Here is a 14,676-nt window from a genome sequence, read left to right on the forward strand (position 1 = left end):
GCTCTTTGCTAAATTGCTTCGTCAAAATAATTTTATGAAATTGTTAATTTGTCCAGTCAGCATATGTTTATTTGTCAATTTGATTTGATTTGACACTACAAGCTAACTGTGTCACAGTTACCGCGGAACACTGATTTGGGCCACACCTGAGTTGGTTTATTTTGGAAATATTTGACCAAATGAAATATACCCGATGGGGAAACAACGTAATTGGATTAAAACATAACTTAGTTTAATTTAAACTAAAGAGAACGAGTGCAAAAGCACTGATTTGTTTTTAGGTTCAAAATAACATGTCATGATTCTGTTTGTGACCAACCAGTGGCACTGTAGGGCTCCCCCTGCAGCTGCACCCCTGTTGGTCATTATGTAATTAGTTGTACAGAAGGACTCCCGCCCGACCACTCATTGTCGGGTCATTTTTTATTTGTCCTGTCATGTTTAGTTCTGTCATGGTTCTGTTCCTGTTAGTTTTTGGCTTCAGTCATGATTTTTGTTTGATACTTTGGACTTTGTTTGTTTTGGATTTAGTTTTCTCTGTATTTTATCAATACAATTCGTCAAGTACAACCTGCTCCTCCCTCCTGCCTGCCTCCTTTTTGGGGTCCACCACCACCTCGCTCCGTGACGGAATGACCCGACACAGAGTGGTCGTGCGGGGAGTCCTTTTAAAGCAATAATTACATAATGACCAACAGGTGTGCAGCTGCAGGGAGAGGCCTACAGTGCCACCTGTTGGTCACAAACAGAATTATGACATAACAGTAACAAGGATAATATTTGAGAGAGAGCCAGGTCTGACGTAAAAACACTGAGAGCAAATGATTCGACACCATCAAAAGCCTTGTTAACAATGACAAGGATAATTATTTTACTTTTCCATTATCCTGTTACACAACAAACCGAAATGTCAAGAGGAAATTCAGTTGCTCAAAAGGGACTAATTTCATGTTCTGCGCATGTCTCACACGATTTTGTTCAGGTTGTGTTGCTTTTACACCAAGTTAGCAACATATTGTACTGTCATGCTTGGTTACTGCATTTACAAAAGACATGAATCGCTGATCTAAACAATGGAAAAAAACAAAAAAGAGAAATTCAAAAAGATTCCTACTCAACACCATGGAAATTCTGGACTCACACAAGTATTCACAGTTTTCACTGTGTCTATCCTTAATGACTAAAAGTGCATGCATGGAATATACTGTGATACATAAACGTACTCCTACAACTTGACACAACTTCGACATTGCATTTCATATGCCCAAGATGGCCGCTTGTGCGCCAGTGTGTTCGGCGACGCTCCTGCCATTTCGGGGTTTTTTACTTTTCGCAATGCTTGTTACCTCCCTAACAGCGTCTCGGTTGGTTTATGATCGCCGATCGTTGTTATTGATTCAACAACACGTCAGAGATTCGGCCGCGTTTTGGCAAGACGGTGGTGAAAAGACGCTACCTCCGTTCTTGGCTAACCTGCCGGCTAATCTCTTCCGCGTTCGCTCGCCCCCTTCACAGAAGCGCCGCCGCCGCGGCAAACGTAGCGGTCAGCTCGTGAAGCTAAAACGGGATCTGAGACACACTTCGATCGCTCCGGCGTGGTGTGCCCTCGACCCCGTCGCCTCGTGCTTGCTAACAGTCGTTGGCTCTCCCATCGCGCCACGGCATTTCTACCCCCCACGCCTTTCTCGGGGAGGAATCCAGCGAAAGCTTTTGAGGGAATTCCCCCGGGCTCGGCGATCGGAAGAGGCAATCCCTCCCGTTGCTACTCCCACAAGGATCGCGTTGTTAAACGCCCGGTCGCTGACAAACAAGACCCATATTCTGAGGGAGTATTTCCTTTCCAATGACTTGGATTTCCTGTGTCTGACGGAGACCTGGGCAGGTACTGGTGAGTACAACGCTCTGCTTGAATTGTTGCCACCTGACTGTGGTTTCCTCGATACCCCGAGGACATCAGGCCGTGGTGGAGGAACGGTGAGCATCTTTAAGAACAATTTTAAATGTAAACGGTGCACATTCACCACATCGGCCACCAGCTTTGAAGCAACCTTCTTTGAAGTCGGTCGTGTTTTCCCGGTGCTCTGTGCTGTCATTTACCGTCCTCCTAAATACAACAAAGACTTTTTAAGCGACTTTTCAACCTTTCTTGCGGAAATCAGGCTGAGATATGATCATATCCTCCTAATGGGGGATTTTAATATCCATGTGTGCTGTCCGGAAAAAACGCTAGCAAAGGACTTCTTAAGCCTTATCGACTCTTTTAATTTCATGCAGTATGTGACCAGCCCGACACATGAACAAGGACATATTTTAGACCTTGTCCTTGCTTATGGTCTACCGGTGTCAAATCTGGAAGTCCTTGAAAATGGGATTTCTGATCACATGGCAGTTTTATTTGACGTAGTCTTATCGCATGCTGCTGTGAAATCTGCCGCTCCTAGTTTTAAACGCCAAATTTTTAACCCTCGCACTGCTAGTCGTTTCTCTGATGCCTTTAATAACCTTTGCGTACCCTCGTCTAACACAGAGCAACTCACCTCTTGGTTCAACTCATCATGCCGTGCCATCCTGGATTTGGTGGCTCCTTCAAAAACTGTGCTCCCAAAACCTAAACCCAAGCCATGGTTTAACGACATTACCCGTGCAGCTAGGCAGGGGTGTCGCAAAGCTGAACGCAAGTGGAAAAATGACAAATTGCATGTCTCTTATCAAATTTGGAAAGACTGCTGGCGTAACTACCAGCTCACAGTAAAAGAGGCCAAAAGAGCATATCTGTCGGACCTTATTCAAGCTAACCGTCACAACCCACGCGCACTATTTAAAACGATAGATTCTGTACTCAAACCTCCTCTGCCTACTTGCTCGGATTCTTCACCCGAGATGTGCAACAGATTCCTTCAGTTTTTCATTGATAAGGTCTCTACAGCTAGGACTCCGGTCTCAAATACCGCATCTGACCCCTCTGTCCATGTTCCATGTTCAGCTGTGCTAAATTCTTTTGAAACTGTGTCCTTGGCGCTTTTGGAGGATGTAGTTCGCCAGACGAAGCCATCTGGCTCCCCTTGCGACTCTCATCCCCCGCACTTCTTTCAGGAGGTTCTCCCGAGTGTTGGCGCATCAGTCTTGGATATCATCAACAGCAGCCTCTCTTCTGGTGTAGTTCCCCAACAGTTTAAACATGCTGTGGTCCAACCCTTGATCAAGAAACCTGGTCTTGATCCAGATGTGCTGTCAAGTTTCAGGCCCATTTCCAAACTGCCTTTCATTTCCAAAATTCTGGAAAAAGTGGTGCACATGCAGTTGAAATTTTTCTTGGATGAACATAACATCTTGGAGGTCTTCCAGTCAGGTTTCAAGACGATGCATAGCACGGAGTCAGCCCTGTTACGCGTTTCTAATGACATCCTCCTGGCAAATGACTGGAGACCACGTGTGTCTAGTTTTATTGGACTTAACTGCAGCATTTGATACAGTGGATCACAGTATTCTGCTGACTCGTTTGCAGCACTTGGTGGGCATTGGTGGGAGTGCTCTTGAGTGGTTTAGGTCCTAGTTAGCTGACAGAACCTTCTGTGTCAGCCTTGGCTGCTCTGAGTCACGCACTGCTCCCCTGTCATGTGGTGTTCCACAGGGCTCAATTCTGGGGCCTCTGCTGTTCTCGCTGTATCTGCTCCCATTGGGTTCCATCTTAAGGAAACATGGTATTCCCTTCCACTGCTATGCAGATGACTGACAGATCTATGTCCCACTGAGCAAGAAAGACGCCTTCTCATTAAGGCCACTCCTATCCTGTCTGGAAGAAATCAAAACCTGGATGGCACAAAATTTCTTGAGATTCAATGAAAAGAAGACAGAGGTGATATTGTTTGATCCCAGTGGCCCTTGTACATTCCATCCTGTAGACTTGGGCCCCCTGTCTCCTTATCTTAAGTCAACAGTCTCAAACGTGGGCCTTAAACTGGACAGTGATTTCAAACTCGATCGGCAAATTGGTGCCGTTGTTAAATCCAGCTTCTTTCACCTTAGACAGCTGGCCAAAATAAAACCTCTCCTCTCACATGAACACTTTGAGACAGTAATTCATGCCTTTGTCACATCCCGGCTCGATTACTGCAATGCCCTTTACTTTGGAGTCAGCCAGCCCTCCATTAAGCGCCTTCAGCTGGTCCAGAATGCCGGTGCTCGCCTCTTGACTGGTACTCGTAAGAGGGAGCACATAACTCCTACTCTGGCATCCCTTCACTGGCTCCCCACTCATTTTAGAGTTATTTTCAAGATCCTCTTATTTGTTTTCAAATCTCTGAATAATCTCGCGCCACCTTACCTCTCTGAGCTCATCCGCCCCTACACACCTGCCCGGCGCCTCAGGTCTGTGGACCAGACCTTATTAGAAGTACCAAGAACTAAACTGAGGCTCAGAGGGGATCGAGCCTTTTCTGTTGCTGGTCCCTCTCTCTGGAATGACCTCCCACTGAACATTCGGCAAGCCTCCTCGCTGCCCATCTTCAAAACCCTCCTCAAAACTCACTTGTATTCTTTGGCATTCGACTCAGCATGACTTAGATTTGTTCTTGGTTTTACTGTTTGGTGCTTTCTACCGCCTTTATTACCGATTTGTCTTACTGTTTATTGTGCATGTTAAATTGCTCCATGTACAGCACTTTGTATGCAGCGATGGCTGTTTGAAAGTGCTCTATAAATACTGTTGACTTGACTTGACTTGACATGAGGTTTAATGACTTGTATCGTGCAGATTTATGGACTTAATGACTCCATACAACACATCGTTACCTTCCTTGCACCGACAGTCGAGCCTCTGATCGCGTTGCCCATTTAACAAGTATTACTGAGTGACTCCCTTGTTTTTTTTATTAAAACCATGAATATCAAGAATCTGGTGGTGATAAAAACGGCATCATACACCAGTGGCAGTCAACGTCTAGAATTAAAACCAGCATCCCATATCTCTCGAGGTGATTTGATTTGCATTGCTTCTTATTTTCAATTACGAGTAACAAAAAGGAATCATGTTGAAAAATATTCTCTTCATAAAATGCGCTTCGAGAAGCCAATGTCAGCAGACGCCACAACCGGCAACCCTTTCACAGCCGTTACATCATGATCTGAATCATCCATAGCCATCACTTCATTTTTCTGTAGCTCCTGTTCTCATGAGAGTCACGGGTAGGCTAGAGACTCATCTGAGGTGGCTTTTGGGGCTGGTCATACTGTGGACTGGTGGCCAGTCAATTGTAGATCCTGAATCGCAAAATAAAATCAGTCAGTGCTAGCGTTTTTGTGGTCTTTAATTTAATTCCGATTGCTTATCATTTGTCTCGTCAGACCGTTTTTTTGTCTTTCTTTTTCTTTTTATGTTTCTTCATTTGGTCATTTGTCTGCTTTTGATCATTTCCGTAGTTTTAGTTGCTTTAGTTGTGGAATTACATTTTTTTCCCTTTCATTTGTCCCTGTCAGGCTGTTTACTTTGGCTTATTTCATTTTTGAAGGACAATAAATATGACTCTGAATAGAATATTTACGACCTGTATTATTTTAAGCCTTGCATTTCATCCCTGTCTTGTTTAAAACTAACAAGTGCATATGGCTGTGTAATGTATTGTCCAATGTATGTAGAGTTGTCCTATACTGTATGTATTATCCAATGCATGCAGCGGCACGGAGGGCCTGTCCTCCAAGTTTCTCCTACGGGAGACCAAATAAAAGTCAAATTCAAATTCGAATAAAAGCCAATTAGAAGATGGGATACATTTTCACTGAATATAAGTAAGCTGACCTCATTGCTGACAAAGGCCGACAGTGATGTCCCAAGCCCTTCATGCCGGATGGGTTTAATTATCCGTGTTGCGTTTGTCAATTTAATACAGAGACAAGTGAACAGATCTCTTGGTTGCATGTTCTAAGATAGAAGCTTTGTCTGTATTACTACATCAAGTTGTATTTGTTCGATGTTATTTTTTTTGTGCTAGAAAATGTATTTTGGATTGATTTAGTTAATTAAAAGTGATGCATTTTAAATGTGACTCATTGCATTGATTAGACTCTTGAAAATGTGCATTTGGTTACTATAATCTGCTCATTTTTCCACTGCATCTCAACACAAATAACTTTATAACTTTGCTTTACCAAGGAAGCATGTTTTGGATATGTGGGAAGAAACTAGGGTACCTGAAGATCTGGGTCGCTGATCCCGTGACTGTGAGACACACAACCACTATTACACCGTGCTTCTTTTACTTGAATTAAAAAAAAAAAATCTATGTCCACTATTTACATGGATTGTTGGTAGACTGAAGCACATTGTGTTATCTTGACAGTCACATATTAATTTGTACAATAAAACAAGACTGCCTGACGCCATGTATTTTCAAGAATTTATTGAAATATATAATAACAGGCATAATCCTAAATTGTGAGTTGCAAGGCTGCATATTTTAAGATAACCACATTTCACAACACCTTAGCCAAACATGACATAATTGCTGAGAAACTAAGCCGCTTTATTATTTACTGCAATCAAATGGAACCTGAAAACGCTGATAATAAATCTCCATATTTTGAATGGATGGATTTGAAATATATTAAATGGCTGAGTAGCCATATTCAATCAAAGCAGAATTTGGGATATTTTATTTTCCCATTGTGCAACAATATTTCAAGACCAATTTAAAACATGGCTGAAGCCTAACAGGCAAACAATTTCATTATAAAAGAGTCTAACATCATACGGACTGAGAAATAAATAAGGCAGACGGATGCGCGTGTCCCCATCATCAGTTACAAGAGCAGCGCCGGGTGGTTGTTCAGTAAGCCAACGGGGAGTCATTTTGCCTCTCAGTCTTGCTTTGAAGCACCTCTTTAAAACATCTCAATGTAGGATTCAGTGCAAGATCAAATTGAGAACAGTTACACTGGGCATCTGGCACGGCTGGGGCACCTTTTCGATCTGGTTCATGCATTCATGACTGACCGGAGTCCTGCTGAGACCTTTCCTCATGATTTTGTGCGTGATTCAGCCAGAATCATTCATTATCTGGATACTTGTCACAAGGAGGCCATACATTTGTCAAAAGAGGGCGTTAAGTGAAACTCTGGCATTGCACAAGAAATATGAAGATAAATGGAAGCTCTGAATGATTATATTGACACAGGCATTGAGCATGCAGGTTTTCTCTCACACATAAAGGTCTGAAGGTAAATATATTCAAAGACCCTGTCATGTGAATTCATAGAATCATTTCGAAGCACATGTTTGAAGATAACAGCTGAATGTGCAAAGATGGTGTACTCGGTAATACTCAGATGTGGATATACAACTTTTGAACAGTTTTTTTTTTTTTTTTTTTTTTTAACATTTCAATTTCCCTGATTGTTGAGTGGGGCCATTGAATCACCCCTCAGTCATCTGGCGCAATTGTGAGTTACTTCAGTATGATGACTTGAGCCACTGCAGTGTGCAGTTAGCTCGCTAACTATGCCGACACTGCACAAAACCATCTTCCCTGGGTGCCACAATTGACAGAACAGCATGGTGTCATGATTTCAGTTGGCAAGAGAGGAGGCTAGCACCTCTCATCACGCAATGGACAACCCCAGTGTGATGTATTCCAGCCACCTGAGGCTCGACGCCATCATAGAGCGATGTGTAAGCCTCAGAAAGATGTGTAGTCTCTGGCTGAGAGTTTCAGCTCATTCATTGGACATGCCACAGCGCTTTTTCTTTGGTTTGAAGCCTCATTTTATATGTTTGGGTATTTATTTATTTTACTTTATAGGGACTTTAAAGCAATGTCTGTGTACATTTCCACGGGAGTGATTTGTGTCCACTGCACCTGAGTCATTTACTGACACAAAGTCATGTATCCTTGTGCATTAATGGCCTTCCCAATGGCTACAGTGTCCAACACTGCAAGTCATTCTGAGCTTGTACGTAAGTGTGTGTATGTGTGTGTGTGTGTGTGTGTGTGTGTGTGTGTGTGTGTGTGTGTGTGTGTGTGTGTGTGTGTGTGTGTGTGTGTGTGTGTTTGTCACTGATACAAAGCACTCTTTATGCAGTCTCAGGCATCTCAGTGGATCAGAAAAAGCTCGAGGGCAAACAGACTCATCTCAAGTATTTGAAGGATGAGGCAAGCGGTGGTTGTACTTTTATGACCTGTGAGCCCTTTTACATGGTTTGACCTTCTGCATATTTTCTTGGTCCATTAAATTTCAATTTGACAATAAAGTTGTATCCAATCCAATCCAATCCAATTTCAAAGGGACAAGTGAAAATCATTGGAATTCCACCAGTCACACAAAACGTGGATGCATTTATGACATCATGTGAGGCTCAAGTAGTTGGAATTTGATCAATTGATTCGGCCTGGGCATGTGTTTCTTTTTGTATTTTTATTTTTTTAAACAAAGCCGCCATTATGTTAGACGTCACAGACTTCAGTGAAACTGACCTTTGCTCAGTGAGCACCATGGTATTCCTATTGGTAAAATTGTTTACCATGTTATTCCTATTGGTAAAATTGTTTAAGTGACATTGGATTTTCCAATCTGTTCGCACTGAATTAGCTTACATTTTTTTTTTTAAATCAGAGATGGCAGTAAGCATTTTGAGATGAATTTCTTCAGCTGATTCTGAATCTGCCCTTGTTTGTTTCTCTGCCATATCAGGTTTTAATAATAATAATATACTGTATAATAACATTAATGTAATAGGTAGTTTAGTAATATCTTTTGTGATATTTATGAATGAAGGTGAGTTTCAGCAACAGGTGTATTTTGTTTTCTGATACCTAGCTATAAATGACAACGCATGGTAAAATCCAGATTGCGCACAATTTATTGGTCAAACCTAAACACGCACAAAAAAGAAAAAAAATCAAAAACATGATATGCAGGAAAATAAAAAGTGTGAGTTGGGTGATCGTGAAAAGAACATGTGTCACAGTGTCACAGTGTTAACAAAATAATAATTAGATGGAGATTTTAAATAACCCCCAAACAATTCTTATTAATGCTTGCTAAATTCAATGTTGCTATAAATTTCTGTCCCCGGTTGAGGTTGTGATCAATGCAGGATGGCCAAGTTGCAGTGATAAAAACACCAAGCTATATTTGCACAAGACACAAATCACTAACAAGACAAGGGGTGAGCAGAGTCCGAAAGAGAGCATGATTAGTTTTATCGACTAAATGTTGTAACTGCTAGGAAATATTGTCTTTGTTTACAGATGTCTCGTCAAGCCAGTGGGTGTTAATCAAACTGTCATGACAATAAGAAGATGGACACATCCACGTTGCATGACCTTGCATTTTCTAACCAAAGCGGTGCTTTGTGACGCAGAGGTTTGCATTTTCAAGGTTGGGAAGGTGAAAAGTCTTAGTTTGCGCGACTATTGGAAGTGTGTTTCCGTTAAGTACACTTGCACAAAAGAAAAAAAAATGTAACAATATCCCTTTTAGCTAGATTTAAGGCAGCACTTTAGAACAAAAGTGCTCTGATGTGGCCCGCTGGTTATTATGTGGCCATTGAAAAGTAGGCATGTAAGTCATGCTCCAATTACAATGCATTCTTACTGAGAGTAATGGGTGACCGCGACCAAAAAAATAATAATAATAAAATCACCATGCAGTGATGTGTGTTGGTGGTACATTATTTTTTTAAAAACTGTGCTGAAAACAAGGTAATATATGTATTTACTTCGGCCATTACTGATATGGTATGATACAACTGTTGTGCTTTATCATTTTAGTGTATTAATAATCTTATTATTTAGTTACACTGTGATTCCTTATCCTTGTTGTAAAGTACTTGTGATATGTACAGTTGACGCAACATTTCTAACAGTGGAGGACTTTCATTATTATTATTTGTTTTTTTTTAATCTGGACAAAGATCAACATAACAAGGCATTGTTAATTCATTAAGGATGTTAACAGAAGAGCTGGTTTAAGCATTGAGTTCCGAGGCGTCCATGTCCATGCGCTGTACATCAACCAAAGCAGCATAATGCATGTGCAAAGCATTCATTCTTTCGAAACTACAGTGGCATTATATGCAGGGTTGAAGACAGCTTGTATGAGTTAGAGGAGACATAAAAAGGCTACTCGATTATCTTGGGGGTGAGGGGGGAATCATATCGCATGAATAATCTCCATCTAGTCCTGACAAATGCCCTGAACCTTCATTTGCGATGCTTGATTTAACATTTGTAATTCCCTCTCAGGCGAGTTGAGACATTCAAAATGGCATCATCACAAAAACAGATTTGTGGTATTAATATGATTGAATAATGTCCGCTTGTTACACCAACACGTAACAGCTTAATAATATATTCGGGTGGGGTAGGGTTAGTGGCTAGTGTGAGGATGAGGTTAGGGGTTAGGGGTGAGGATAGGTAGGGGGGTCAGAGTTCCGGGTTAGGGTGCTTAGGGTTAGCGGATAGGGGGTAGGGTTAGGTTTTAGGGGCAGGGGGTCAGGATTCGGGTTAGCAGTTATGGTTAGGAGGTAGGGTTTGGGGTTCGGGGATAGGGTTAGGGGTTTGGGTTGGTTTTGGGGTTGGTTTAGGGTTAGGATTAGGGTTTGGGTTAGGGGCTAGGGTTGGTTTTGGGGTTGGGTTAGGGTTAGGGGGTAGGATTAGGGTTTGGGTTAGGGGCTAGGGTTGGTTTTGGGGTTGGGTTAGGGTTAGGGGGTAGGATTAGGGTTTGGGTTAGGGGCTAGGGTTCGGTTTTAGGGTTTTTGATACGGTTAGAGGTTGGGTTGGGTGGTAGGATTAGTGTTAGGGGTTATAGGGTAAAGGTTGTTCTTGTCATCAGGGTCCTTTGTGTCAACTGATCAGCTCCCTCAACCCTTCATGTCTTGTCCATGTCTTTCCTGTCGTCTTGTCAATTTGCTCTTATTTATTTGCATAGTTTCTGTCAGTCTTTGTCGGATCTTTGTCTTGTTTTTTTTTGTTTTGTTTTTGTTGCTGTCATGTTTTTTTTGTTTCTTTCATAGGTTTTTGTTTGTTTCTTACTTTGGTTTATTGCGGCTTTTAGGACTTTTCTTGTGTTTTTTATTTAGTTTTTCCAGTGTACCGCTGCAAGTTTTTTTAAAAAATACATTTTGTTCAGTACTCCCTCTGTTCTCCTGCCTCACTGCTTTTTTGGGTCCACTACTTTCACGCACCCCATGACACAAGTTAAACATAGAATTCCTGCTATCTGCTTCTCATGTTTCCAGAGGTTGTGCTTTGTTCTACGTTTGTGAGCACTCAACTCTGGCATTGCGTTGTTTCCAAGCTGTGACCTGAAATAGGAAATGAACACTGTGGGTGGACATACCCATGAAGCTGGAACAGCTGGAGCTTTTGCCTTTTCACATCCCCTGTGGAATATCTTCCTCGGCACCTCCTCATATTCACCATAATCACCATGTTAAAAAGATCATTAGTGTTAATTACCATCCACCTCTATTATTGCTTTCAGATGATTAATATTATTTGGAGAGCTTTTTACCTTGGAGAACTGAACTACGCAAATACGCCCAGCACTAACTAACACATTGCTGTGTTAAAAAGACCTGACATACTGTCTGTCTTTGTGGTTTAACACACACACACACACACACACACACACACACACACACACACACACACACACACACACACACACACACACACACACAAATGTGCTCAGTTTTCCCCAAAGACAAGTAGTAAACAACTCTGCTGATTTGTCTGCATTTGGCAGGACAACTAAAAGGGATTTGATACAGCCTAGAGAGAGCAGAGCTCTTCTCCAAACTGCTCAAATATTCCTCCTGATAACACAATTATCTAGAATTATTGGATGTTTGCTGCCTGTTAGCCAAGGTCTAACTTGGTCTAAAATATGTCTTTTCTCTGGATAAAATGAAGCTCCTCTGATGTCGTGATCAAAGTTCTGTTCAAGCATCTCTGATCCGTCTGTCGCAGCACAGTCTCCTATTTTTAGACAACCAATTGGTGCAAAATTCCGACGGGGTGCGAGCTGGCTGTTATCGGCGCCGAGCGCAAAAGGTTTGCACGGCCTTCAGGTGTTAATTAAATCTCCGCTGACATTCCCTCATGCTACCCTGCAGAATCAGCTGCGGCTGAATCGACCAAAGAAGCTCTCATCCTACCGATTGTGCACAAGAGGGGACGGTGGAAAGTTTCCTGAGAGCAAAGGGAATCGGCAGAGCTTGAAGTAGCCCGGTTTGTAAGCGGCTGCTACGTTTCTGGAAAGTTGGGAATTGATTTTCTGAGCGCGGTCAACCTCAGTGGCGATCGCTGAGCCCTGAAGTGCAGTCTGGACGTCTGTAGTGCTGGCTGGCACACACGCATGGAAGCTCACAACCTGAGGCCTTGCACATATGTGTACGCGCGCACACACACACACACACACACACACACACACACACACACACACACGCTGCTCGACAAGCCTATGGCAGTGAGGCATTATTACAGAAGAATTGAGCAAACGGCCTTTAATGACCCAGTTTAAACTGTCTGCCACTCTCTGTGCCTTTTTTTTCCAATCTAATAACTTTCTTTCTATCCTCCACAATTCTTGTTCCACAAGATCGATGGTCACTGACTATTTGTGGGGCAGCAAAAAGCAATTCCTATCAACCGAGACTGAACCTTCCTATGTCACTCCACGTATGCATCACACACAGGATGCCCTCTGTGACAAGCAGTCTCCGGCACCATGCACCGCAATACATTCCAGTTTAATTAAGTCCAAAGCTCACATGAGACATCAACTCTGCATTACCTTGAAGCGGGAATATGCATAACATAAACAAGAATGCATTACTGTGCATAAACATATGCAAGATCACCGATATGTCAATATATTCTCTCTATTACATTAAATGATATGCACACATGCAAGGATGATTTGAATTTTAAAATTTAAACAATTATGATATTGTACATTATATCCTAAGGATTTCGACAAGAAAGGGTATCTAACATTGCTATGGGATAAATGAAATATTGAACTAAAATACCTCAACCCAAAACAGTCAGTGAAACATCCGAAGCGGGTTTATTTCAAGTTTGAACCAATGTCGACTAAACAGGCAATGTTCATGTCATGAGGAGCATTTGAACATTCTGTTTTACACGTGTAAAAAGAACATTTTGTCCAATTCCTGTAGCGCTGATCCCCAAAGCGTTAGCAATGAGGTGGAGCCTTGCTCAGCTGATTTGGGGCGAGAGGCTAGGTACACCCTAGAGTGGTCGCCAGTGAATCGCAGGGAACGAAGACAACCATAAATACTCATATTCACACCTAACAGTCGGGCAACGTGTAAAGGAAGACTTTTTGATGGAGTGGATACATATTGGGTGGTGATAATAATTTGGTCAGTGAGTGTGAACTCAAACTTGAACACATAATATCCCAGCACGTATTTCTGTATTCGGTCATGGCTTCAAGCTCCAATCAGAATTACAAAAAAAAAAAAAAAAAACTCACCAAAGGAGTGTCATTGAGTGGAGGGAGACATGGCCTTGGTCTCATTTACATAAGGACAAGATAACAAGCCCGGTCATTACCGGAAACAGATTTATCAGGTCTAGCTCATGAATAAAAGATCACAGAGATTTATAATGAAGGTTTATTGTGTTTTGTTGGCCTTGATCTTATAAAGATCTGACAAATATTCAGGACACGTCCCCTCCATATTTAAGTAGCCATCCTGCAGAATCAGTGTGTTTAATCTGAGATCTGTATCGGCTGCTTCTCGGCTTGCCGCTGCAAGAACTTTCAGACAGACCGTTTTAGTATACTGCAATTAGTGCTGAACACAGCGAACGTATGTTCGGCAGCGAGCACGCTTCCTGGCAGATGGTTGGAAATGACATGCAGTAATCACTTCTTTCATCTCATCATGCTCATTTGCAGCATTTGCCAATGTCGCTTCAAATGTTGCCAATTTTGCACCAATAAAACAGATCCTGTCACATGTCTTCTTTTTAGATATTGAGTATACTCATGGATTTGAAAGAGGTAAAACGCTATTCAGATTGAGCAGGGATAGGCATACGACTATGTGGGAAAACAATTTTGAATGGATCAGTTATCTGTTCAAATAAACATTTGCATTTTATTTAATACATTACTTTAAATTGACATTTCACAATGACCATTTCCAACAATTGCATATTATCAGTAAAACATTTTACAGGCTTTGTTCGATAAGTAAGACCTGGAACAGTGCGACAGAAATACATTGCAGCATACTGTACAGTGGTGCCTTGAGATACTGGTTTAATTCTTTCCTTTACCACACTCAAGCTCAAAACACTCATCTCAAATAATAAAAATAATAAAGTTTATCCAAATCCAATTCAAAAACCATCTTTCCCATTTCAAAGGAATGGAAATGCAGTCCACCCCCCCCACCCCCAAAATACGAACAATGACTAACAGAACAAAGACAAAGAATATCCACTTGTGAGTATTGTTGTATTATCTGTCTATAGGTGTTGCTCCACTCTATGTGTTCAGTTATTAATTGCCTCAAAAGTTATGACACCAATCATATCCATTAGCCCACCTATGTTATTTTGCATTGTTTGACAACATTTAGCTCAATGGACTTTCTTAAGGCAAAGCAATGTGCTTGTTTTAAAAGCAAAACCAATCCAA

General features: G+C 41.8%; 1 protein-coding gene across 2 annotated transcripts in view; it reads right to left on the reverse strand.

The window, feature by feature from the left end:
• Positions 1–14,676, reverse strand: part of spon1a (spondin 1a) — a 56,837-nt gene that overhangs the window by 18,676 nt on the left and 23,485 nt on the right. The gene's annotated exons all lie outside the window — the stretch shown is intronic.

The sequence above is a fragment of the Hippocampus guttulatus genome, chromosome 3 (genome assembly GCF_054856545.1).
Source record: "Hippocampus guttulatus isolate MCC_2025c chromosome 3, RoL_Hgut_1.0, whole genome shotgun sequence".
NCBI classification, from domain to species: domain Eukaryota; kingdom Metazoa; phylum Chordata; class Actinopteri; order Syngnathiformes; family Syngnathidae; genus Hippocampus; species Hippocampus guttulatus.